The sequence below is a fragment of the Apis mellifera genome, linkage group LG6, assembly GCF_003254395.2.
Source record: "Apis mellifera strain DH4 linkage group LG6, Amel_HAv3.1, whole genome shotgun sequence".
NCBI lineage: Eukaryota > Metazoa > Arthropoda > Insecta > Hymenoptera > Apidae > Apis > Apis mellifera.
Genome location: NC_037643.1, coordinates 17,041,941 through 17,068,884, shown reverse-complemented (window position 1 = coordinate 17,068,884; position 26,944 = coordinate 17,041,941). Strand labels below are relative to the sequence as shown.

General features: G+C 29.5%; 5 long non-coding RNA genes across 5 annotated transcripts; 3 read left to right on the top strand and 2 right to left on the bottom strand.

Annotated features, from left to right (window-relative positions):
- Positions 1 to 990: 990 nt before the first annotated feature.
- On the top strand, positions 991 to 26,944 carry LOC107964013. The gene is made up of 2 exons (XR_003304837.1): positions 991 to 1,120; positions 26,409 to 26,944. It is a non-coding gene; the product is annotated as an uncharacterized LOC107964013 (long non-coding RNA).
- On the top strand, positions 3,495 to 11,165 carry LOC100578659. Its single transcript, XR_001703548.2, has 4 exons — positions 3,495 to 3,509; positions 3,655 to 3,718; positions 5,342 to 5,642; positions 10,355 to 11,165. It is a non-coding gene; the product is annotated as an uncharacterized LOC100578659 (long non-coding RNA).
- LOC725914 lies at positions 6,727 to 18,739 on the bottom strand. Its single transcript, XR_412100.3, has 3 exons — positions 18,140 to 18,739; positions 10,346 to 10,946; positions 6,727 to 7,025 (listed from the first exon to the last, which is right to left on the bottom strand). It is a non-coding gene; the product is annotated as an uncharacterized LOC725914 (long non-coding RNA).
- Positions 16,680 to 18,245, top strand: LOC113218835. The gene is made up of 2 exons (XR_003304835.1): positions 16,680 to 16,862; positions 18,115 to 18,245. It is a non-coding gene; the product is annotated as an uncharacterized LOC113218835 (long non-coding RNA).
- Positions 19,810 to 24,310, bottom strand: LOC102655494. The gene is made up of 6 exons (XR_003304836.1): positions 24,006 to 24,310; positions 22,400 to 23,380; positions 21,957 to 22,091; positions 21,586 to 21,831; positions 20,546 to 21,109; positions 19,810 to 20,452 (listed from the first exon to the last, which is right to left on the bottom strand). It is a non-coding gene; the product is annotated as an uncharacterized LOC102655494 (long non-coding RNA).

Sequence of the window (26,944 nt, the reverse complement as noted above, 5' to 3'; positions counted from 1 at the left end):
ATATATATCTAAAATATATATTTAATGTTATAATGAATTGTTAGATGCATAAATTAATAACAAAAATCTAAAAATTAATAAATTATTGATTATTGTATTCAAAAAATCGGTTTTAACACAATCGGTAAAGAACGTATATTTTCGTCGAACTTCGTAACTATTGCCACGACCTTATAAATACGAGACACGTCGCGAGACAGAGTTCATTTTCCAACGAACCTTTGTAACAAACGGATCGGAATTAACATTATAATTATATATTTTTTTTATTATCATACAAAATATATTATTATTATATATATATTATAATTATATAATTAAATTTTATATTGGAAAATAATGTTTAATCGTTTATTTTTATAAATTAATATTATAATATTGTTGTAAAATACATATTCATTTCACTTTTTAATTAATAATTTATTTATCGCTATTTTTAATTTTCTATTCACATATTTAACTTATTTAAATATTTAATTATTCATATTTATTTACTAATTTATTTATTCATTTACTTTTTCATTTACTTATTTATTATACATTTATTTATATTTTATTTTTAATTTTTTTTTTTAATTTATCGATTTATTTATTAATTTACATCGTCATTTATTTATTCATTTATTTAAACATTTATTTATTGATTTTTATTCTTTTATATATATTTTTTATTTATAGAGTTATTCATCCGTTCTTTTATAATATAAATTTTAATAATTTATATTCTTTTATATGTTTTATATTCTTTTTATTATATCTCGACAGTTTAAACTGTAGATTATTTAATTAAATTCTTATTTCTGTTTTCTTAGTCAGATTTAGTTTTCCTAATTAAATCTTACCATTTTAGATCATAAAAAGCATATCAAACTAATTAATATTGATTTTTTAGATGCACTAGAACGTGTTTTTGAATTAAATGAAAGAAAATTTCACAAAATATAAACATTAAGTTAATTACTTAATCATACAAAAAAAAAAAAAGAAAAATGGAAAAAATAAGATTGAAGGAAAGCCATATTGCGGCTGCAGTTAATTTTCGTTCACAATCTATTTCCAAGCTGTGGCTATAATTTAAATCAATTTCAACGTAGACTTGAAACATCCTCTATAGCTCGTGGTAGGTTCGTTATCACTCGCGGTTAACTAACTCTGTCGATAATATTAGCCGAACAGTGTATGGTTGAAGATACATACCATGAACCACTCGAAAGTGAAAACTGATCGAGTCCATTTTTAAAATTTCTTAATTATAAAGTTTAATTTAATTTTTTAAATTAAATTCAAATCAAACAATTATAACCATTTCAACGAATTTTCCATGTCATCGAATTCTCATAAACATCTCTCTTTCGATCAATTTACGTTACGCGTACATTACAGTAATTATGTAAATAACGCAAAGCTTAGCTAGATTAAAATTTAATAACAGTAATTAGCAATAGGCAGTAGGTTAAAAAGTATATTCGAAATTTAAAAAATAATAATGATACATAATTATAATTCGCTTCGAATTTTCATTAAATACATTTAACAAAAACCTGAATACATTACGTATGCATTATGCAGACGGGGCACGTATAAAGAAAATCTTATCGTTATATTCAAATGTCATCTACACCAATGTTCTTACCATTCTCCCTAATCTTCATCTCTGTAATGCACAGCGACGTTACCATACGTTATCCAAGAATTTACGAGTTTCCTCAAAAAACGAAATCTCTCTCTTTTTTTTTTTTACAATTTAAAAAAATAACCAAGAATTATTACACGCATCAATTTAAACACATATTTGCTCTACAATCGAACAAATTACAATAATCGATGTTTCCCAACCGTGCTTTATCCCTATGCAAATCCAATAAATATATTTCAACGTTTTTGCCTTCTAAACGGCTTTTAACGTAACTCGATTTGTTCCACCGCGCTCTGCTTCCCTTTGAAATAAAACGAGAGGATGTAAAAACTAATTGTCGCATTTTCCATCCAAGGCGGGGTGGGGGAAGAGGGGAGGGGGGAGAGGAAGCGTGGTCGCCAAGAGAGCTGGACAAATAGTCTTGTAGGCAAGGATCGGTCATGCCAGTCGGAAGGATCCGTGATCTGTAGAGGGAGTGGGGGAAAAAAGAAAAAAGTGAACATAACCTAGCTTCTACACTGCGTTGCAGTTTAATTACCGTTGACGCTCGAGTGTGAAATTGTCAGTCACTGTGTAACCTCTCTCTCTCTCTCTTCGCCTCTCTTTTTGCATCCCAATTAACTTAAAGCCACGCTCAACGTTCATTTTCTTCCTCTAATCAGGCAAATTTTAAATACTAACGATCCACAAGAGGAGGGAGGGGGGAAATTGAAGGTGAAACGGTGCGAAGCTGGATGGAAAAAATTACCATCGAGCATGGTTAAATACGGGGAGAAAGGGACGTTTTGTTTACGTTAATAGTCGTCTTAAAAGATGAAAAGAAAATTAATTAGATCTAAAAATTTATTTTTCGATCATTTCAAATTCGTTTTCGGAATTGCAAGCCAATTTCTCATAATTTAATTAAATAATGGATAAAAATACAGAATAATTAAATTCGTAAACAAAATTAGAATATTATATCTTAAATTAAATTATCTTAAAATATTAACTGAAATGTATATTTGAAGAATTTAATAATGATAAAAAGAATACGTTCATGGTTATAATAATAGATTTTTTTTTTCCAATATTAGATAAGAATTATTTACGAGAATACATTTATTTCCACATTAATAATTAATTTCTATATTTAAATCCATAAGAATATGTTGTGACGAAGTACATTATAATCGATATGAACACGCTATATATATATCAAATAGAACATCCGTAACACGCGAAACACGATATGGGAGAGTCTGCTAATCGATGTCGGATTAATAGATTCGTGTTTCTCAAATGGACATGCATACATGGCCGTAGTATTACCTTGCTCGTAAAGGAGGCCAGTATCCGCGGGGATAATCGATGGTTACCTAGATCTTAATCAAAATTGACGTTTGTAATGGGAGAAATCCAAAGTAGGAAGTCTGCGAATAGCAAATGGATCCTGCACAATTGCCATAACTATGAATAATACTTCGATTCGTGTATAGATGGATTCTTAATGAACTTTCTCTCGTTTCACTTACTCATCGAAATATTCCTCGTCAATATTCTGAAATTATTTTTTTCTATTATTAAAATTAATATTTATTTTCCGAAATTATTACCATTTTGAATGGACAACGTTATTAAAGTGGTTGAAAATCGTTGAATTTGAGAAAAGACAGCCGTTTCCTTCCTCGACTCGTCACCGTCGAGATGAAATCCAAGAGGAATCGTTCGATTTCACGGGATGAAAGGAATAAGTTTGAACGACGAGAGATGGCCAGGATCGAATCCCCTTCGTGAAGGAAACTTGGCCCGTTTGCACGGCGAGAATGAAGGAAGAAGGCGAGGAAATTACGTGTCAGCTGAGCATCAAAGATTCCGCTCATGCGAACAGACGGTAAAGACTTTTGCCATCTGTACAGGCCGTCACGCGTTTCGATGTCATTAACAACTTTGTGATTTCCCTTATTAACGCTTTAGATAATTGTATCAAAATATTTCGAATAATTTATACTTTTTTTTTTATATATTCGTCACTAAAGGAATTCACAATTCTTGCTTTAATTATACTTCCTCGCAAGCAAAGTTGGACATAACCTAAAAAAAGTAAGTAGTTAAAAATTTCGAATAAAGTTAAATAATTACGTATTAAAATGCTTAAATAACATTTATTTAGCTATTATAATTAATTCCTTCTTCATATAACCTCAGTTGTTTGCAATTATAATAACTTTATTCATAACTTCGACTATTAAATTTTATTCACTGCTCACAAGTATATCTTAACCTGTTTAAAAAATCAAAATTATAAATTCTCGGAGAGAAGATAAACCTTTTCGAAATAAAAATTTAAATTTTTATGAATATTCTTAATTACCAAAAAAATTGAAAATTAAGAAAATATCCTTATAATAATATAGTGTTATGCGAATCAAAGAAAACGTCTTTGGAAAAATTTTTTCTCGAGATACAATTTCTTTCTTCTTCTCAATTAAATTTATTGGATTTCGAACTTTTCAATCGATTATTATGTTAAATATAATTATACTTCTCCAATTTCGTACACTTATTTTTCAATCTTTTATTTCAAATGTACACTCTTTGAAATTTATCGTTCATTTGCATTAAAAATGAAAATAAGAAGAGGAAGTAACGATATAATTATATGATAAATAATGTTGCGAAGATTGGTTCAATGATGAGATATACCAAACCAACTGTATAAATTAACATGAGATTACATGTTTCATATCGTATTCGCGAATAGAATCAAGCAAAAGCCTCGACGTTGATAGACGAAGTTTATATTAGAAAAGTTTTTACGTTTTCCATCGAGCTAGGCTCATCGTTTTATCTGTTTCCTCAATATAGTGTCGTGACTCGTTCGTATCGATCGCAAAAATATAAATTATTTGGTTAAAAATATCATTACGTAATTTATTTAGAAATCTCATTAAAAGTGTTCGATTTATTTCTTTATTACAAATTAAAAAAAAAATCTTACGTTTAAAAAGTTTATTTCTATCTTTGAATTGATTCTTCAAGTCAGAATTCTATATCGATAATACCATTTTTCTCTCAATTTATCATTCAATGAACGAATTAGTTCTTTTTCAATCAGTATGAATTTCTTGCTCCTACATGTGATTAGAATAATATAAATGCATGTCATTAATTATTGAAAAACTTTCTTAAAAAAGAATTTTCATTCAACATACAAAATTAATAAAGTATGTTGAAATTGAAAAAGAAGAGATGTTATGGAATGGACAATATAGCATTCGTTTCTTCTTGTTGGTCAGAGTGATCGATGAGAGTTCTGAATCTCTGTTTCATCCTTTTGCGGATGCATAGAGGTTAATAAATCAAAGAAATATATTAGAAACGTGAGAAGTTTCCTTAATCTATCTAATTTAATCATTTATTTGAAATTGAATGCTTTAAAGATATATAAATATTTTCATTCAACTTTTAATTCTCTTGTAATAAATAAAAAATCTTTCGAAACAATTAAAATATTAAATTTCCAAAATTTATAATTTCATTGTGCGAATTCAATATCGAATTTCGTAAAATTATAATTTAAATATATTTATTTCGATCAGCATATTTCACAAATATTCGTAATTATATTAAAACAATGAAGCATTAAGATTTGATTCACAAATAGAATAGATTAATTACAATTCTTGATAAATATTTCCATTTGCTTCTCGTAATTTACACAAGTGCTCCAGAGGACAGCACAGGACGAGTACAAACCGACAAGTTTTGCTGGTCGTTTAAGTAAGAGGCCGTTCTGGCAATTGTTGCGATCGTTGATATCGAGTTACACTTCGTATGTGTACACCGTGATCTCACACATGCGCAGTTGTTGCTAAAGCATCCGTGACATAGAACGATCAGGTTAAAGTTCTTGCCAAACTCTCGTTAGACACGAGGAGAGGGATAGCGAGAGATTAACAAGAAAACGGATAAAACAGATGGCGATGGAACGAAGAAAAGAGAGAAATGGATACGGATGGAAAGGGTATGTATTTTTACATTAGATAGATATATTTTTAATATATACTTTTTTTTTTCTTAATCTCTTATCCCTATCTTTCAAAAAAATGTCCAAGTTTGATTAATAATAATATTCGTTATCGTGTTGAATCGTGAAAAAAATTATTTACATTAAATAATCTTGTTATTTAAAATTGTGCAATAATTTTCATTTTTTTTTTTCCATTATCTATACACTTTTTTATCTCTATTATAATTATATATTCGTAAATAAGAATAATATAACAAATAATTGTAATTTTATCATCGTTTAATATTTCATTTCCAAAAGATACAAAGTAAATTTTCATATAGATTATTGTTTATAAAAATTCTTGGATCGATTATAATTTTAATATAAAATTTATTACAAATTTCGATAGAATTATTATCGAAATATAAACAATATATGTATACTGATTATTTCAATACTTACCGATATTTTATAATTCGTGTTATATGCGTTGATTTATTATCTCGTTGAAAATAATAGTCAAATTAATTGTACTCAGTTTTCAGATTTTCTCGCTAAATTATTTCATGTTTTGAAATATAACGATTATATAAAATTAATTAAGAGAATAATATTATCGATTATCGTAACAGGTGAATGGAAAAGATAGAGGAATAATTTTTAACGAATAATCTGGAAACACTTTCGTTCAATTAATTTTATCACGATCGTCAATAAAGAAGGAATCAAAAGCGGATAATTTCTAATTTACTAAAAATTTATTTTTATCACATATAAAAGTAATTTACATGGCTTCGATACAACGTTTAAAAAAATGATTCGTATGTGTTTGAGCAATATTCTAATTGAGTGACAATTAAATTCGATTTCCTCCGAGGGTAAATCAATTCGTTTCCACACAGTATATCCTTTCGTCATTGTAGCGTTTCATAGTTGGGAAACTGGGTAATATCGTATTTATACCGCCATATTGTCGTATGGTTGCTCTGCATGTATCAACAAAAGAACTTATCTCCTAATAATATTTTAGAAAAAATAATCTTTCGAGAAGTTATCGAGGCAAATTTAACCATTCTTATCCACTACAACGCGTAACTTTTTTTTAAAAATCGTCGATCTTTTTTTTTTTTTTTTAAAATTATTCAAGATGTAAGATAAAATTATGGAAGATCTAAGTCACGCAGCTATCTTACAATACATTGTGGCTTCTCGCATCTCTTCTTAAATTTTTTACATTACGGACACTACGGATTATCCCTTATTCTCGTTTATTTATTTCATCATAATTTTATACGAGTATTAATAAACTTACAATCATATCTCGCTTAAATTAATTAAATCAATTCTTAAAAATACTTTCCAATTCAACTCCGCGAGCCAAAGGACAGATTTTGTCTGAAACAGAATTGAAAATCAATTGTGACATGGTAAATATTACATTTTAAATCATATAATATAAAAAAATATAAAAAAAAAATAAAAATTTTCCTATCAAAAATCCATTCAGAAAAATAAAAGAAATTATGTCATTGAATATGCTTTTTGTTTTATCTCGATCGATTACCAAGATACAATTATTCAAAGTGTCAATTATTAGCGTTTGAGATGAGTTGAAAATTATGAATGGACCATATGGTGATCTATATTTCATGAACACACTATATACATCTCCAGGAATAGCGTCTGTCGCTTGCCGAGTTTGGGATAGGTCAATGAGACGAGAGTATATCGAGTTGGCGACAAGAACGGAGATAGCAACCGATTAAAAATTACATTTCTCTTTACACGACGATATCTCGAGAACCGATAGTCGTATCGATCTAAATCAAGATATGTTTTAAAGGGCAAGATTACGCGCTTCTAACGATCGTTCATTGGTTCATCGGACGTTATCATCCTCGAAGTTATAGCGGTTCAAAGTTTTCGTAATTTTAATACACTTTAATGAAAACGAAGCGTTAAATACGTTTACTTCTGGAAAAATTATATACGTTATAATAGAATGTAGCATATACGAGTTTGTGACGTAAAGTTTCACAGAATAATTCTGTTTTCATTAAAATTATTACGACAATGTAGATATTCCTTTCTCTGTATAGTTAGTTTCCATTTCAAAATATAAAAAGGTTAATTTTTGTTTCAGTTATTGTTTGTAAAAACGAGATGAAAATCGAATATATAATTTACGGGTTTACAGTAATTAAAAAAAGTTGGATAAAAACACGAATGGAAAAGATTTATGAAAAGTACTTAATAGAAGTTTTCGATTAAAGTAATTTTTCACCACTATTTTCGCGGCAGGAAGAATTTTTTGAATTTCGAAAGAATATCGATCAAATCGTTTCTTGCTCAAGAAATTTCTTAAATCTCGTTCGACATGAAGGAAGTTTTATCGATGTTGTCATTTCTCAAAATTTCTCATCTCGCGTTCGCTCGATTTTTAAATTCTCTTCTAAAAATCTCCATTGACATTTTTTAAAATTATCGTCGCGGCTAACAATATTTATATCCTATACTTTTATCGAAATACGTCGAGCTGTTTGTCGAGAGAGAGAGAGAAAGAGAGAGAGAGAGAATGAGTGTGGAAAGCCTGTTCTCTATACAGAGCATGTGCTGGCGTGATGTAATTTCTACTCTGGCGAAGGTAGTTCGTAAAATACACGAGTTTCGACATTGTGCGCGCGCGTTCGTCTCGTAAATCCCGTTAGCCTTCCCCCCTCCGAGAAGTAATTAGTTCTCACGAAATTAGAGCAATAAATTTAATGAAACATACATCCATTGATTGAGATATTTCCACTTTCTCGCTCGAAGAGAGATTATATATATATAATTCTCTCCTTCGCTGATGGAATCCCTTTCACTAAATAACGTATCTCGAAGAAAATTTATTTTATTTGCGAATCCAAGGAAAGATTACTTCGAATAACGCTATGATTCATTAATTGAAAAGAAGCAAAAAATTTTCACGCGGTAAACATGATCTGTGAATAACAGATTTGAAGCATGTCCGATAGAAAGCGCACAAGACCAATCCCCTCCCTTCTTGTTCAACGGCAACTCTGAATCGTGTTTTTTGCCCTCTGGTGGATTTCCTTCTCCGACTCGGTCGAAAACCGCGTAATGTGCTTTGATCCACGCGCAGTTTTTTGCTAAGTAAAATTTTTTTTCCAAATTCTCCTTTCTTTTTTTTCAACCGATGGAAAACTCCTCTCTTTCACAGTAGATTGAACATATTTCCCGTTTCTTATTCCCCTTCTTCCTTTTTTTTTCTTCCACTTCTTTCTACCTTATCGATCGATCGTGACGTTAAATTGAACGTGTGATTTGGATACAATTGCAATAATCTGTTTTCTCCGGATGGACAAAATATTTGTTTTGCACGATTGTTCGATGCAAATATGGCGGGGGAACTCCGCGTGAAAAACGTCGAGGGAAATTTATACACGATTTGTTCCAGTGGAGTGGCATGTAAATTTATGGCGCGGGAATATGGTTTAAAAAATTCAAGCCGGCGACACGCGACATTTGAAAACGAATTGAAGTGAGGTACGCGGTTCCCACTATCAATAACATTTATGTTGCCCATGTAAATCCCGAGGCATCGGTTCAAAACGCGAAAATTTTCACTGTGTATCTATTTATATACAAGATCGAAAGCGTGTATCGACTCGTCAAGTGGGATATTACGAGAGGGAATTTCGAGAGTAACGAGTTGCACGAGGAGATCGAGAAGAAAGGAAATTTTTTGGAATATTATTTAGATAAATATTCGCGTGGATAACATTTTCTATGAAAAATATTCTCGAACAGAAATCGATTAACAAATCAAGGTTATAGACTATGATGGAATAATTTAATGCACTTTTTCCACAAATGTGAATTTCGAGAGATAGAAAGATGAGAAGAAAGAAAATTTTTTGAAAATTATTTAGATAAATATTCGCGTAGATAACATTTTTTTTTATGAAAAATATTATTTCTTTGTTTCTCGAACAGAAATGAGGTTATGACGGGCGAGGAATCAAGATACGATGATGAAATATTTAATATTGTATTCCGCCAATGGCGCACGATTAGTAAACGGACGGTCTAAGTTTACTGTTTTCCACGATGTAAATCGAAACGTCTACTTTAATCGGTTCCCACAGCCGATTATTATTATTATTGTATCACGTGAATTTAATCAACCGTGAAAATAATTGTGCTTGGTAGCTTGTTGTGCGGCGAGATACCGATCGACCATAATAAATAAATTTCGCGGTTCTAAATTATTAATTTGCAACGAGTAACGTGCGGCGTGATCGGTTAATACAGGGAGAACGGGTATCATCGGGGCGCATCGATCCGTCTTTATCGCGAATAATTAATATTTTTCTCTCTCTTTTTCTCCGCGAAGTAAATAAAACACAGAGAAGAAATATTTATCTCTCATTAAGCAGACATGTATATATATATATAACACGCGTTTCTTGTATCTCTTTTCATACCAATATTAACTTTTCCTAATTAATTCCAATATTATTTTATTTATCATATTGGATAATCTATTTTCTCTATCTTTTTTTTCCTTTCTTTCCTTGCTTCGATCGAAATAATACATCGAGATAATTCGAACAATTAAGCATTGTTGTTAATTAAGAATAATGAAAATTTGTAGAATCAACAGATACGATTGTTATGCGATAATTATGAAAAAAGAAAAAAAAAACGATTACCTTGTGCAGACCTCTATGGACGATCACGTTCTGCTCTTGGCGGCGCAGGGGGCGCAGAAGAAGATTAGGACAGCGCCACCACCGAGAATTAAGACAAGCATGGCCAAGATCGTCCATACGGTGGAGAAGGGAGTGACACGGGTGGACAGTAATCTTTTGGCCGCTGGCAAGTCTACAATCTCGTCTGTGCTCAAACCAGATCTCCTCGCCTTGCCGAGCAAGAACTTGAGACGTCTCGATGCCTTCTCACAGGACATATCCTTCTATTTCGGTTGTACTTTTATCAAGATATCTATTTATCGTGTTCCCTTCGTGTTCATCATTGTTTTCTCAATGTTGAAAATGTTTCTTCTTTCGAAATTTATCCTTCGAAAAATAATCTTTATTATTCGTCGATATGGAACGATGGATTCTTAAAAATTCGTACGAGAATTTTAAGACGGTTTCTTTTTAAAGGTTAAAATAGAAAAAAACTCTTGATGATGTTTTTCACGGTTAGTCCAGGATACGGTCCATCACCTGACAATGACAATGCAGGTGTCTCTGGCCGCATAGGGAATGGACGGGATTGTGCTTGTCCACCTTGATCTTTCGTGAAAAACTGTAAAAAAGAGTGAAACGTTTGAGCAATTTTCTCACAAGAATCAAACTAATTCGTAATTTAATGTCTAAATTTTAAAGAAGAAATGTAAACATAAACATTTCCATGTTCTTTGTGCTTCTCCTCTTTATCCGTCGGTTAATTACGTTCAACTTAATTGAAGAGATATTTTTGCCAGAGCGTCTACATCCTTTGAAAAGCTAGTGGATTTAGAAGAGGATAAAAAGGGAATTGTAACGATCCATTCGAAAAACATTAATTCGTATTTAGAATTATAATGTTTGGAAGTATGAAAATTAAAAAATTTTTATATTAACTAGATTTATGGATATTTCTTATCTACTTGTCTCTATAAGCGTTAAATAAAAAGAAGAAAATGTTCCAAAAATGTTTACGGAACATTCGTAAATTCAAACGATATTTTCCTTTGCAAAAAACATTGGCTGATCATAGAGCGCGTAGTCTGCTAGAGTAGCGTCGAGTTGCCTACGAGCGAGCACGAACAAATCCAAGCAATATATATAATATACGAATACGGATATTTTACACGATATGAAATATATATCGAATTGTATCAAAAATATAATATTCAATACATCTTCTTTGATCGCGTATTGCTTCGTGTGTTGCTTGGATTTGTGTCAACTCTGCGATTGCCCGGTGTTTTTATTAATAATTCGTAACGAAAGTTTTTGTAAAGGAAAATGTTGTTTGAAATTATCTCAGGAATTTTCAGTTTACGAATATTCCAATATTTTTGGGACACTCTGTGTATTTGCCTCATTATATTGGATAGAAATCAGCGTAAATGTTATTACGGTGAGAAATGTAAACCTACTGTTAATTACATAATGAATGTAACAGATATTTATTTAAAACAAAAATATTGATTAACGATATTTTTTTTTTGTTAAATTTTACAGTTATATTATTCTTTTGGGGACATATTAATTATATTCATTATTTAATGGTAAGTTTTTTTTTTTTTTAATTAGCGTGATTATTGATATTCATTGATTGTGTCAAAAGAACAGAAAGATTCAATTATTTCAACGAAGTAAGTAATTTGATTATTTGAATGGCATGCTCATCCGAATTACATTACTTACGGTATGCAGCGCGTACGAAAGGCAAAAGTTTATTAATTTAAAACAGGCGATTTACCTGTTAATTAGATTAAACTCGCCCAAAGCTTACAAATTTCCCATTTTCCTATTAATTAAATCGTCGTCATGATTATTTGTACACGTGCATTTTGCATAAATTATAGGTCATAGATATTTTATTTAATCTTTAATTATTATTGTCATCGAATGCGATCGAGCTATTGAAATTTTATAAAAGTTGCATTAAATATTTAAACGAATAAATATAGATTCTATTTTCTACTTTTACAAAGTTATAAAAAAAGAATGAATGTCTAATTCTTCTTTAGAAAATCATATAAAATCAATTTTTTTTTTTACTATATTCTATAAAAAAACAAATATAGAAAATAATTTTTTAGGTTAGAATAGATTTAATCTCAGTTTAGGTTCGTTTAATCTAAGATATTTTGGATTTATATCTCATTCCTTTTCACTCTCTTTAACATTATATTAATTATTAAAATAATGGATTTCACACTTTTATCGAAAACATGAAAATGTTTTTAATCAAAATTAATATCACAATTTTTCGAAATATATTAAAGAAATATATTTATTTTCGCGATTTTAATTACGATTACATTTATACGTAGTAAAATATGAATTCGTAATAATTTTTCGATCTTTCATTCAAATAACTCCACAGCTATTCAAATATTCCAAAAAAAAGTTCGCTTTAAAACGAAATTCAATTAAATTTTTGACGAGCAGAGGATCGAAATCCCGAAGGTATTATAATCGATCGTTCTTTATGAATAATTCACGATAATTTGAAGAAAAGTGAACACGGTGACTATTTTTTTTTCTCCCCCCCCCCCCCAGAAAAATTTTACCAGGCGTTCTCCATAGAAATAAACGAACTTTTTTTTCCTCCCTTCCCCTTCCTTTAATGCCAATGCCTCCGTGGTGGATCACCGTCGTTCTTATACACAGAATTACCGAGCCACTATATTCAACGCCCGCCCTCTTGTGATCCTCTTTTCGCGACGCGAACTTTAAATTATAGTTATCGCCGCCAGGGGGTCTTTTTTACCTGAACGTTGAATAGCTCTGACTCACGGTGAATTGCCTTTCGTTTCGTCGAAAAAAAAAAAAAAAAAAAAAAAAAAAAAAGAAGTGGACTGCACTCATGCAAATGACACGCGAGCATGCTAGTCGCATGCACTTTGATTTCCATCTTTTTTCTCCAAAGATTTTGATGATTAGTTATTACGATTTCGTGGACATGAATACGCTCGAAATTATCGAGATTAGATGAAAGGATGGATTCTTTCGGAAACGTATTTAAAGCAAGCTAAAATATATCTGTGAAAGTGAAGGATCTCGTGTCTTTCGTATTCCCACGATTATATATAGATGAAGCAAAGAATTTTTTTTTTTAATTTTTTGATATAATATTGAGAATCTTGCTTGCATACTCGATGGTATTATTTTACTTGTTTCTATTTAAAAGTTTTTATTCGTCAATCCAACATTTTCTAGAATATTATTTGGGACAAGTAATGAAAAAATGGAAAAGCGTGAAACGATTACCGATTTAAACTAATAATAAAGAACGTTTGAGAATTAAAAATTTTTTAATTCTAGATTAATAATTCTCATAAATAACTTTTCCCTTATAACGATTTTCTTTGTTTGCAAAGTCATTAGCGAGATACGAGGCTCGAATAACTTTTATTCGAAAAAAGTTTCCTCTTCTACTTTCCAGTAATACCAGCAGGTATATTCAAACTCGATGATTTTTATCGGTCAATTCTCTCTCTGTACAGGGTATAAGCGAAAAAACTCTAGAATTTCTCTCTCTCTCTCTCTCTCTCTCTAATCTATCTTCTTTGGAAATTAAACTAAAAAAGTAGTTAGTTGAAACAAAAGGATTTATCATTTATATATAATCTTATTTTGTATAAATTAATTTTATTACGTTTAATTTGCACAATTTGGAAAAAGTCTTTTGATTAAAAGTTATTAATTTTTCGACGAATCGACGGAAATTTTTTTTTATTTTTTCCTTTTTGTTTTTTTTATACCAGAAATCTTTTAATCATTTTTGTATTACAATTACGCGATCAAGATTTATATAATTGGCAAAAATTTAATCAAAACAATGCATAAGAGATACAAAAGTAAAATTAATTAAAAATATTTTTCTTGTCTTCTTTTATATTTCTCCTTTGAGAAATATATTTAATAAATTTGTCCAAAGTTAATCTAAAAATGATTAACTCTTGATTAATTATTTTCAAAGAAATTTATAAAGCAATTTAAAATAATTTTCAATTTTTTTTTCAAAAGGTTTGCAGAATTTTTTTTTTTTTTTTTGAATACAAAATATAATTATTTATAAATCACTCGAGAAGAGAAAACTCGGAATGATTTTTTGAAATTAAAGATTTGATAACAAAGGAAATATTTTCACGTTTTTTTTTTTTCGAGTATAATTTGTTCTAAAAAAATATTTTTAAACGTACGTGTTTTCTTTCAAGAGCGAAGCTCAAAGAAGAATCTAATATTGAATATAACACATGCACAATATCAAAAAAAATTTTTACCTATAACGAATATATTTATTGTTGTACGTGCATTTTTATTATTTATACCGTTTGAAAAAATCCTTTTCGAATTTCGAGACTTGCGATGAAAAATTTCAAAAAGTCACATCTTTCGATCGATCTCTGTAAATTACGATCGAAATACACGATATGTAGATATACTAGATAGCGATAGAACAAAAAAAACAAAAAGAAAAAAAAATTTGTTCGAATGATCAGAATACACGATACAGATAAAACAAAAATTTGTTCGATTCTATAAATTATATATCAAACGAGCGAAATACACGATATATAAATATATTGATTATTAGATCGCGATAAAACAAGAATTTGTTCGACTCGTCATATATTGGAACAAAAAGAAAAAAAAAAACGAGAAAATATTTAAAATAAAATTTGTTCGATTCCCTAAAATGATTATAAAGATATAAATGTATATATTAGATCGCGATAAAACGAAAATTTGTTCGGCTCATCGTCGTGTAAATTACGACCAGTATACACGATGCGAGAAAACAAAAGGAAGAGATAAAAAAATATATTCGAAGAGAAAAGGGAATCGTTCGCCACAATCGTTAAGGGGGGAAAAAAGATGACGAGAACGAGTTGTTGCAATTCATCGCGCTTTTTTACTTGTGAGGCTTACGTGCGGATTTCTCTTCGGTTACCTAACTCATTCTTCGGATGATTACGCCCCACGCTTTACACGGAACCCCTTTTACGCGCGCTCCAGCTCTGCTATACCGACCTTCGTAATTACATCGAGGAGAGATTCGTTGCCCGCCACACTATCGTACAAATTACCCGATAGAATTTATCGTGCCATTTTTCCTTCGAATTTTCCTGCGAACGTGACAACGATCATCCCTTTCTAAAACTTTTAAATTCAAGTGTATTCAAGAATGTAAAATCGTGTGTGAAATTGGACGAACGTCACGGGAAGTGTATATATAGTGGACAGCTATACTCGGTGGTTTAATTCTTTCGGAAATTAAATTTCTTCAGGCGAAGAAAAGATAAAGATAAGTATTATCGATACGTGGTATTTATTTAACGTTTTATTTTTCGGAGAGATGCAAAAGTTGGAATGGAAAGTAACTTGACGGTTTGCTATCTTGGAAATTAGGTTAGGAACATCGTGAGAATCTTTCTAAGGAAGGCTGATAAGGAGAGAAATATCTAAATGATTCGAATTTCTTTTACCATTCTTATATGCTTTTTATTCTTTTTCTAAGGAATTTGTTGTTATTTATTTTACAATAATCTTGCTCGTGGTATCTATAAAGAAAATTCAAATTATTTTAAAATTTTTATTTGAAATTTTGTCGAGTACAGTGTTCTTATTTTTTAAAATTTTAAAGTTTTTACATTTATATTCGAGAAATTAAAATTAATAAGTAATTGATTAATTTATCGATTAATTCTAAATGTTTCCAATCATAAACTCGATTATTCATATCGTTTTATTATTTATTTGGATTTTAAATTGGAAACGAGAATTCGAATTCTTTTTTTTAAATTTTGAAGAGATTTCGAATAATCAATCTCCACTTTTAACACTTATGCTATGGAAAATTATAATTATACAAATTACGAACAAATTACTTCAAAAGTCGATCAATCTTGTTTCGATCATATATTTGATTATTCGCAATAATATTCTTGTTGAAATTTGTGGAAAATTTCACAGTTCATGCCTTTATATAATTATTATTTTATCCATATATATTATGAGATTATTACTTAGATATGCGTTATTACCATTTTATTGAATAATGTATGCATAATTTTTTAAGTAATTTTCCCATTACCTATTCAGCAGATTCGATAATTTTCATTTCATAAATTTTCAGTTCAGTTTTTGCAAGATAACTAGTTCATCCAATTTTCTGTCTTCGAAGAAATTTTCTGAAAAATCAAATCCTCCAATAAATAGAAGAAAAATGGTACGAGTCTTTTACAGGAATAGAAAATTTTTAAAATTTAAAAAAAAATAAATTTCTATTCATTTAAACGTATTTTTATAATTTCTTTACAGAGATTTATCAAAGAAATGAATCAGAGAATTCTAGATAAATATGGAATCTTTCTCCATTTATTTTGTTCCTGAAGAAGAATTTAATTTTCCATTGTGCGTCAAATTTTCTGTATAAGTAATAACTTTTCAGAATTTATTCACCTTTTAAAGCAACCCACATGTTGGAAAACATTGTAGCGTAAGTTTATTTAATCTAATCTAACCTGACCAACAAATTTTTAAATTTAATTTATTTTTTAAAAACTTACGATTTACGAAAAAATTATTATTCTATATATATTCTATGTTTTAAAGAAATATCGTTTCCTTTTTTAAATGGAATCCTTTTACAATTTTCTTTCCATGCGATTCTTTCGATGACTGCGTTTCATATTTATAAGAAAGTTCTTTTATTACATACTCTGACCACTTATTCGACTTCGTTCTTAATTGTGACTACGATATAATTTGATGGAGATAGAGAATAGGAAAGATAGGGAAGAAAATAGTGAAATGGAATAGATTCTATAATTGCATTAACTATAATTGTATTAAGATTAAAATTAGGAAGCCGTACAAAAAATACTTATTCTTGGATCGTGACATCGGAATAATGTTTGTTTTAATATTTCTATTTCGCTATACTGAATATTTTAATCGAAATTTCAATTCAATTTTGAAATCAAGTTATCTTATGCATATTAAACTTATATTGTAGAATGAAATGGATGAATGTAATGAAATTCTTTTTATCGATCTTATCATTTAACGGAAAAAAAAAGATAGAAGTTTTAATTTTTCATTTTTCACACAAAAATTCGATAGGAGCATCAAGAAAGCATCAAATTTTATCAAGCATCAAGTTTTATCGGGGAAAAGAATCAAATTAAATATGCATAATATACATAAAATTAAAAATATTCCTTTCTATTTATTCTTTATTCAAAACTTCTTAATAAAATTAAGTTTCATACAATTTTTTTTTATATACATGAATTCATGAATAAAAATTTATTAGCTACAAAAATATTATCAATTTCTAATATCTGCAATCTTTTATTTCCAATAACAAAAAAAGAATCAAGATTTATACGAATTATTTTTTAATCTCACGAAACTTAATAAAGTTCACATATTTTTACCTCGTAGACATTCATCAAAATTTCAGATCTTTATTCGAATTTTCTAGACTGACTAAAGACATAAATCATGGCAAACTATGCCGCAGTAACTCGATGTCTGATTTAAATAACTAGTTTCTTCACCAAGAAAACATCTTATGTAAACATGAACCAAGAAGATACAATCGTTCAAAATAAATTTATATTCTAGAATAAAATGTTTAATTTAATCCAAATCCATGTTTCTTCAAGATTAAAAAAATATCATTTATTATTGAACAAAATGGGAGATGATCAAAATCAATAGTGAAATTTCTTAAAATTACACAGACAGAACTGTTACGAACAAACTTACTCGTGACAAATCACCGCAATCATCTTCGCGCGTAAGCAACCAATCCCACGAAGCAATTCACATCACAAAGAACGAAAACGTAATGGTGCGTTTTCAAAGAAGAAGACACAACACTTGCTTCGATTGTATTCTATTATTGTACGTACATTTATCAATTTACAATCATCGTTGCAAATTAAGTAAAAAATGATCACGTTACGAAAGAGAAAAAGAGAGAGAGATATTAAAGAAAAATAAAATGGACGTATTTATAATATCGTTCGATTTAATCACGCAGCTGGGTATCGAATATCGTTCGAGCAACCACGTGTCGATCTTGACGCAGAGGTACACCGCATACCGCATTCTCGACGGACGCCAGGACGCTTACTGCCGCGGCTGTGACTAGTAGCGACGCTTTATGGGTTACGATTTCCCCTCGACCTCGCTCGACTACCCTCTCCGCCACTACCCCCTCTTGTTGTCGAAATACGGATTGTGGGGCATGGATAGGTAAAATTTAATCGAAGTTAAGAATAAAGTTATTTCGATAATTTATTATTCGAAATATAAAATAACCGCACATAATCATGTGGCAAATAAGGTTATAGAAAAAAGTGGATCAACTGTAATACGAATGAATGTTATTTGAGCATTTTATAAATAAAATTATTTAGCTAATTACTTAAAGTAAGTTTATTCGAAATTTTTAACTAGTTACTTTTTCAAATTAGGTTAATGCCCAATTCTGTTACAGGATTTAAGCTTCGAATCGAAATTCGATAAAATTCGAAGATTTTTTGTAGCTCGAATATCATCAATATTAAAATTTTCAACAGTGATAATTTTAATTTTAAAAATTAAATAATATATACTTATATATTATTAATATTGAAGAAAATTTCTTTTTTGATTATTGATATTTTATCGTAGAATTGAAGAGGAGAAAAATTTGATCATTTGAGTTTCCTGTTTTTCAATATCACTGGCTATCTCATCTAATTAAAATGTATTTCAATATATCAAAATTAGAAAGATGATGCAAAGGAAAAAGTTGATAATTCCATTTTCTAGAATAAGAGGAAATGTTAATTTAAATAGATAAAAATTGATACATCCCATCATTTTAATCATACACAATTGTTAAATATTAATTTAAATAATAATTAAATATTTTTTTCGATGCATTACATTCAAGTTACTTGCAGCAGCACATCTCTGAAACCTGCACTTTCTTCATCATTCTCTTCTTTCTTTCGCAAAGTCCTCGGTGGGTCTTTTTAAATCGAGGAATCAATTTTCTTCCATTCCATTGTAGTTGTTCCTTAATTTTTCATTGCACCGAGACTCCTAGCGCTCCCTATTGAGCTTCCTAGTATTCCATTACTATTTTAAAAGGTATTGTTGCAGACTTGATTGTGAAGAAGGTGTTTTTAAAAATGACAAGATTTTTTTATTTATTGCAGAAAGGAATAATTTTGTATTTTTCTCAAAATTCAATTCATCGTTCAAACTGTAAATTTTTATCTCTTTTTATTCGATACAAATAAAATTTTCTTTTCCATTTTTATTTATAGATTGATCATTACAAATGCTTCTATAATTTAATTAGAAATAATAGGTAAGAGAACACTTTATATATTTTTTTTCTACCAATGATAATCTTTGTAAAAAAACAAAGATTAAAAATCTATCTATAAAAATATAGTCAAAAAAAAATCCTTATTAACATATGTTAAAAATAATAATTAAAACGATAAGAAAACAGAATTGAAACACGTGCATTGTTCATCTAGCAATGAAATTCTTTTGTACAATTTCTCTTAGCCGCTTTTTAATTCATAATAATATATTTTAATAATAATTTGTTAAATTTCCCCCAAAAGAGTGTAATTTTATGTTCCTATTATAAAACGCCAATAGAGTTCATTATGCAGAAATATGAATAATTCAGTACAGGGCCGCCGACAGCTGAGCCCACTGTCAAAAGGCAGCACGTCAAGAGCAGCGTAAAAATTTGAATAACATAAATTAACATAAGAGTTAAGTTAAAATTACGGAAACTAAGGTAAAATTATTAATAGATACAGAACGTCAAAGTTTTTTTCCCCTCCACCTTTGATAATTATTATTCATTCAACTTCTGAATTTGTTATCAGTCCTACCTAAAAGATCGTCTTCAATTGTAAATTTTTCAGAAGAAAACATTCTTATTTCGATATATCCAAAATAAATCGTCTCTTTCCTAATATAATTTTGCGTTTCTTTCAAAATCCATTTTCGTACAAATTTTTATTCCTTTTTATATTTTAATTCAATACAACTTTAGTAACTCTGAAAATAACAATTATCGAGTAAGAAATAATTATTTCGAAATAAAACATATTTTCACAATTTTTGGATTATGATAATTATAATTATAATTACCAAGAAACCGAAACTCTGGTCTCGGCTTTCGAGGCGAAATCTCTAACCTTGACAACCGTAATTATTAGACTGCGTGGCCCAAGTTATCAGCGTAGCCAAGTAATCTTGATGGTCATTAACATTTGTGCACGAATATATATATGTACACTGTATTCTGTTGGCAACTTTATTCAAAGTTGCGCCATGATTATGACAATGTTTTGAACGGGAGGAACTTACGTAAATACAAGCACTTCCGTCTTGGCCTGTGGCAACAATTAACGCCGTTAGGAGTCTATTCGCGCTCATTAACGATCCTCCAGTCATGTGCAAGCGTTTCTGCAACGAAACTTCCCTACTAGGCTTTTGATGTTTTGTCGTTTCCAAGAATTTAATACCATCAGATGAATAATAAGCGAGAAGGAGATACCGTTCTGTCTCCGTCCCATCTACGCTTCATCTGAACTTAAATCTTGTAACTTAATAATATAAACTTTCAGCAGAAATTTTGTATCCGTTTTGGTCTCCAGAATTATGGATCCAGAATCCAGAAATATCCAAAGATGTTCCATATATGTTTAAATCCTACAAATAAATGATAAATTGGTGATGACAAAATACAATGAAATATTATTCATTCATTCAGAGATAAAGAATAAATATAAATATGTTAATGATTTTGTGTGGAAAACAACATAAATCTTCTTTATTATATTTTATTTAAGAAAAATGAATCGCTCAAACGGATCTATTCCACTGCAATTACATCATTTTTTCAAGATCATTGAAGAAGCTTATCTTCATTGATATCTCCATTTCTAAATTTCTATTTACCATCTCTGAATCGTCTGAGTAATTTCGAATTAATTACAAAATTATGTGATTAACTATGATTAAGTGAGCATGATATTATATATCTTTAATTTTTTCCTCACAAAAACATTTATATCATTCAATTTCTCTCTTTGTGTTGAATACTTAAACATCTTATCACTTTGCTCAAAATGAAATGACTAAAAAAAAAAATAAAAGATATCTTTATGGATCTTTTCTTTACATACTTCTGCACACATTTTCTGTAACAATTCATTTTTCTGTAGATTTTTGAGAGAATGATAATCCATAAGTAAGGATGGAAGTAAAATTTCGTATTCTGATCCATTTGAAGATGACAATCTCCATTCTTTATGGTTTCTTCAGTACAAGCTTAACTCGTGGAATCCATTTGTCCATTTTCTTTACTTTTTTTTACACGACGAGTAATAGTGGAACGATTCTTACTCGAAACGTTATTCCTCTTCCTATTTCTGAAATATTATTATCCATCGTGATATTTTTCTACATGATTTTTCGTACATGATTTCAAATTTCTCGAATCAGCTTAACATTTATAACATAATACAAAATGTATAGAAGATAAAACTCTATCTACCTTTTCATATCACACATTAAATGTCACAGAAATGTTTTATTTGTTCGTGATAATGAATTTTTAGATATTTTTTTTCCATGGAAATCTTATTGGCATTCTTATTGGCAAATCTTATCTCCTCTTCTAAATGGTTTTCTGCAAAATTGATAAAACAACTTGATGAAAAATCTTACATTAACATTATATTTATAATATTTTCATACAATTTTAAATAGAGTTTAAATATTTTAATAAATTAATCAAATCACACATATAAATATTATTCGCGTGTAATTATCGTGTAATTTATATTTTTTTCACGAGAGAAGAGAATTTTAAGATAAAAAGCATCGATGGAAACAGATAAAAAATAATTTTAAATATTTCATTTGAAATACATTTAGAGATTTGAAACTTTTGGAGACGAAAGAAAATTTTATGAGATAGATTTTCATTGTACTTACATTTTTTTTTACGATGCTTTGAAAACACTGATAGAAAAAGACTGAAAAAAAAAAAAAATCGATGACGAAATATCATGATCTTTTGATTCCTCGAGTCCCTAAAGGCTGAAACTTGGGAAGCGTGCAACTATCTCCGCAAGATAGGCGACATCAGATGTGTCTCTTTAACTGAGAAATCGCGTTCAAAGTGGCGCAAACTACAACCGACAGTGACAGGAAAATCTCGATGCTGAGAGAATTCCTACTTGCACGTTTGCAACTGTTGCAAAGTTGACTTTTACGTCGACTATAAACTTCAGTCCAATCGTGTACATATCTATCTTGAAGATGTCGAGACTTTTCGAGACAAAGCGAGGATGGAAATGTTTCTTCTCGAAATCGACGAGTTGCAACATCCGACAAACGCACAACTCTTTGCAAAGCAGTTCAAAAATCTTTACATCTTAAGCTTCCAAATTCTTGTGAAATGAAGGTATTAAAGGGATTCCTCGCTTCTTGAAAAATTGAATTCAATTTTCAATAGAGTTTCTTTTTTTTTCTTCTTCCTAATCACCTACTGCATATCCATGTAATTCGATATTTAATTTCAGGAATAGAAAAGAAAAAAAAATTGGAAAGTAGACTCTGATGATTAAAAAAATAAAAAGAAAAAATCTCGTGGATTGGAACTATTTCTGATCATTTTGATAATTTTATTGTGTATTAAATTACCAAAATTCTAAGTGAAAAAAGATCTAAAAAAGTGAAGTAAAAGTATGAGTAATCGAGAAGATTCGTACCTTCGTATCCTCGTTTTCCCATTGTTGCGACCATTGCATACCGAAATTTAATAGGAACTAATTACAATTTCCACCGAACGAAAGAAGCAAAAGTAGTAGAAATGCGGGGGATAAAATAAGAATAAGAGGAGAAATCGCTGGTATTTTGCACACGTTGCTGGGTCGCGTTATTTAATTAAAAGCGCGCGTTTACCGGTTCTGTCTGGAAAAAAAAAAAAAGAAAAGAAAGGTCAAATACTACATCGGGTTAAAAATGAAAAGAAAAAAAATAAAATAAAATAAAATAAGAGGGAGGGAAAAACGAAAGAGATGGAGAGAACAATAGTCGGGGACAAAGAAGAGGTCAAAGGAAGAGGTGCGAGGGAGTAGGTGAATGTTGCAACCATGGAGAGTTACAAAAGAATTTCTTTTCGCTGTTTAGAGGGAATTGAAGAGGAAGAGACGAGTTTTTGCCAGGAAGAGAGCAAATTGGTTGAAGGACTTTGACCTGGACGTTGCTGAGGGGAGAAGAACGGTTCTGTGTAACCAGTGAAAGAGATGAGGCTATGTTTCAGATCGATTCGAAGATAAATCCATCAAGGATCAACGATTTATTAAACCGTTGCTCGAGAAAACTCGAAAATTCACGGTTTTTCCATTAATTCTTTAATTAATCGATGGTCAATTCGTTTAAAAGATTTTAAAAGATTCAATTGTTGAATTTTATTATCCTGTTATCAAATATGAATTATAAAAATTAAAAAAAAAATTTTAAAAAAAGTAAAGAGAATTTTTTTTAGAATTTTTTATTGCAAATCTCGTCGTATAAAATATAAATTATGCAATACCTGTGTAGCTGTGATTCTTGGCTTCTGACCAAATATCTAAAACGCAATTTTAGGGTAGCCAGTTAGCCAACCGTGGAACGTATATTAGATATTTCGTTACATTAATTTGGTTTCAGTGCTTGCGCTTATAGGACACCTGGTTACATACACTCTAAAGTAAATTTTAGCGCGCTGCGGTTCCATTAATCTGTATCTCCACAGAACAAAAGTAAATAAAATTTTCTGAAAAAGGATTTTTATCTCGTTATTAAATAAAATTTTGGTAATATTAATTTTCCAAACCTTTGACAAAAATCGTTAAATAAACTTCCATTCGATAAATTTTAAATAAAATTCGATTAATCTGTAGTAAAGAAGATTAATATTATTTTGTTTATATAATATATATATAATATAAATGATGAAAAAACTTTATAATGATCCTATTTTTTGAATATTTTATTTTTAACACAGATATATATTTATACATAATAAAATTTATACAAAATAACTAAATTTTATATACCTGCACAACAATGAAGAAAAATCTATAGTATTTAATCCTTTGAGCGTGTATTCTTAACATAGAAAGGTAATTAGGTACATATTTATATACAATGAATATACAAATAATTTAAGGAAATCAAATCCAACCAAATTTTTCTCTTTATACAGGATATTCAGAAATAGATATATCTCTTAACTGAAGATTCCTGAGATATTTTCAAACGATATTTTTCTTGCAAAAAAATGCGGCTTTCGTTGCGGCTTTGGTAACGAGTTATTATACAAAAAACACTAACCAATCACAGAGCGTATAGCCTAGTTGAACTGCGATGATAGCATGAACACGAATAAATGCAAATAATATACATCGAAAAAATGCGTTGAATTATAATCTATTTATTGTTCGTGATGTAACTCGATATTTTTTATCAATAAAAAAATATTTATTATATTCAATATTCTTTTTTTCAATAGGTTGCTTGGACTTATTCGTACTAGATCAACAATCATAGGCATATAGCCAATGATAGCGTCTCAACTAGGCTATATGCCTCGTGATTGGTCATCAGTTAATGTATATTCTCATATTTTTAGAACATATATGTAACACAAATAATGAAGAAGCTTTATAGTGATCTAATTAGAAAACTTTATACACAGTGAATATATAAATAATTTGGGGAAATCAAATTTGATTTTTATTGATTACTATATATGACACAAATGATGAAGAAGCTTTACAGTAATCTATTCCTTTGAACATGTATTTTTGACAGAGAAAGTTGATTAGATACAGAGTGGATGTACAAATAATTTGAGAAGTTGAAGGGAATCGATCAAAGTAAATCGACGCAGTTACCTTTACGTTGAGTGGATTTAATATTTTGTGGGAGGGTAACATCAAAATGGGGACACGGCTATTAATTATTGAGACAGTGATACAGTGTAATGCAATCCCATAAATAATAAGGAGATGCTATGTACCAGAGATATTTGAAACGGATTTTCTCTCATAAATCGATTTAATTCCGCCGGGCAAATGCGATTTTATTGCAACGAAATATATAACGCATTATTAACAAACGTCATCGATCAATTGGATAAAAAGGTATCGATAATAATTTAACATCTTTTTTTCAACTTGTCAATTTGTGCAATTTTTAATTTTTAATTTTTTCACAAAAATTGCAAATTTTATAATCTATATTATAGACGCAATATCGTGTTCCTTCCATGATATCGTCTAATTCAAACAATCTATCAAAATATAAATGAAGCTGATTACGTTACACGTGTTATATTTCCATCGTAATATATCGTAATTTATAAATTATATATATCATAATACATTTTATAATATAAATGATTTATTGGAGAGATTCATCAAATTTTTAAAACATATTTGATAAAAATTTGATAAAACAGTGTTGGAAAATATTAAATAATTATTCAATTGATTGAAATGTTTAATTGTATCCGCAATTATTTTATTTCGCAACTACAGTTTCGAATAAGTTGCCTGATGACACCCTTCATATCGTGAAATAAATTGGCGAAAAGTCTGTCGAATTTGTGAATCGAAATTCATTAATTGGGATGCGCGCATATTGATTCTTCGAATCAATGAATCGTATTAAACGATATTTTGAAAATTAATTTCCAAACGAGCCGATAATTTGTTAAAACAATCATGGTTCATTTAATTCATTTACATTCGAAATCACATGTGCATTCAACCTTATCACTTCGTTGCTATTGAAACGCATATAAACCATTTTTGAATCACTTTTTTACAATGTTTTCGATTAAATTATTGCAAATTGTATATTCCAAAAAATATTTTCTTCAAAAAAAAAGATCGGTAACTAATAACTCATCGACGATCAGATAATTATCGTTGAAATTATTTTTTTTCAGATTATATTCAAAGTTTAAAATAAATCTTAAGTTAAATTCTACCTTCTCGAAAGAAAAGCATGGAGTTGCAACGCATTGGAAGAAAAGAAGAAAGTTTAGAGAGCCACGAAACGCAATAGAAACTAAACGTAATTGAATGTCATGTTTCATATCTATCCTTTCTCGAGAAGAAATAGCAGCTTTGCATCGTGGATCTCTGAATTCCCGACATTTTCCAAGAATCCTTGACTGGAAATCACGGCATTCAACCTTCCATGGTGTTTACTCAAACCAGTGCCTCGTGGAACACACGTTATATGCATGAGACTGATATGAGTTTCAGAAAGGAAAGTGCAACTATATCGAGCGACGAGGCGTCGAAAGGAAATGCTTGCTGTAATGTAAACTCCTTCAGGCCTTTGCGATCGAAAATTTACAATCGAAAATCCGTATATTTCAGAAATAAAATATTTTCTATCTTTAATTCATAATACAATATTGCATATAAAACAAAATAAAGACGTGAAGAGTTCAAAGCTTCTATTTTCAAAATTGGT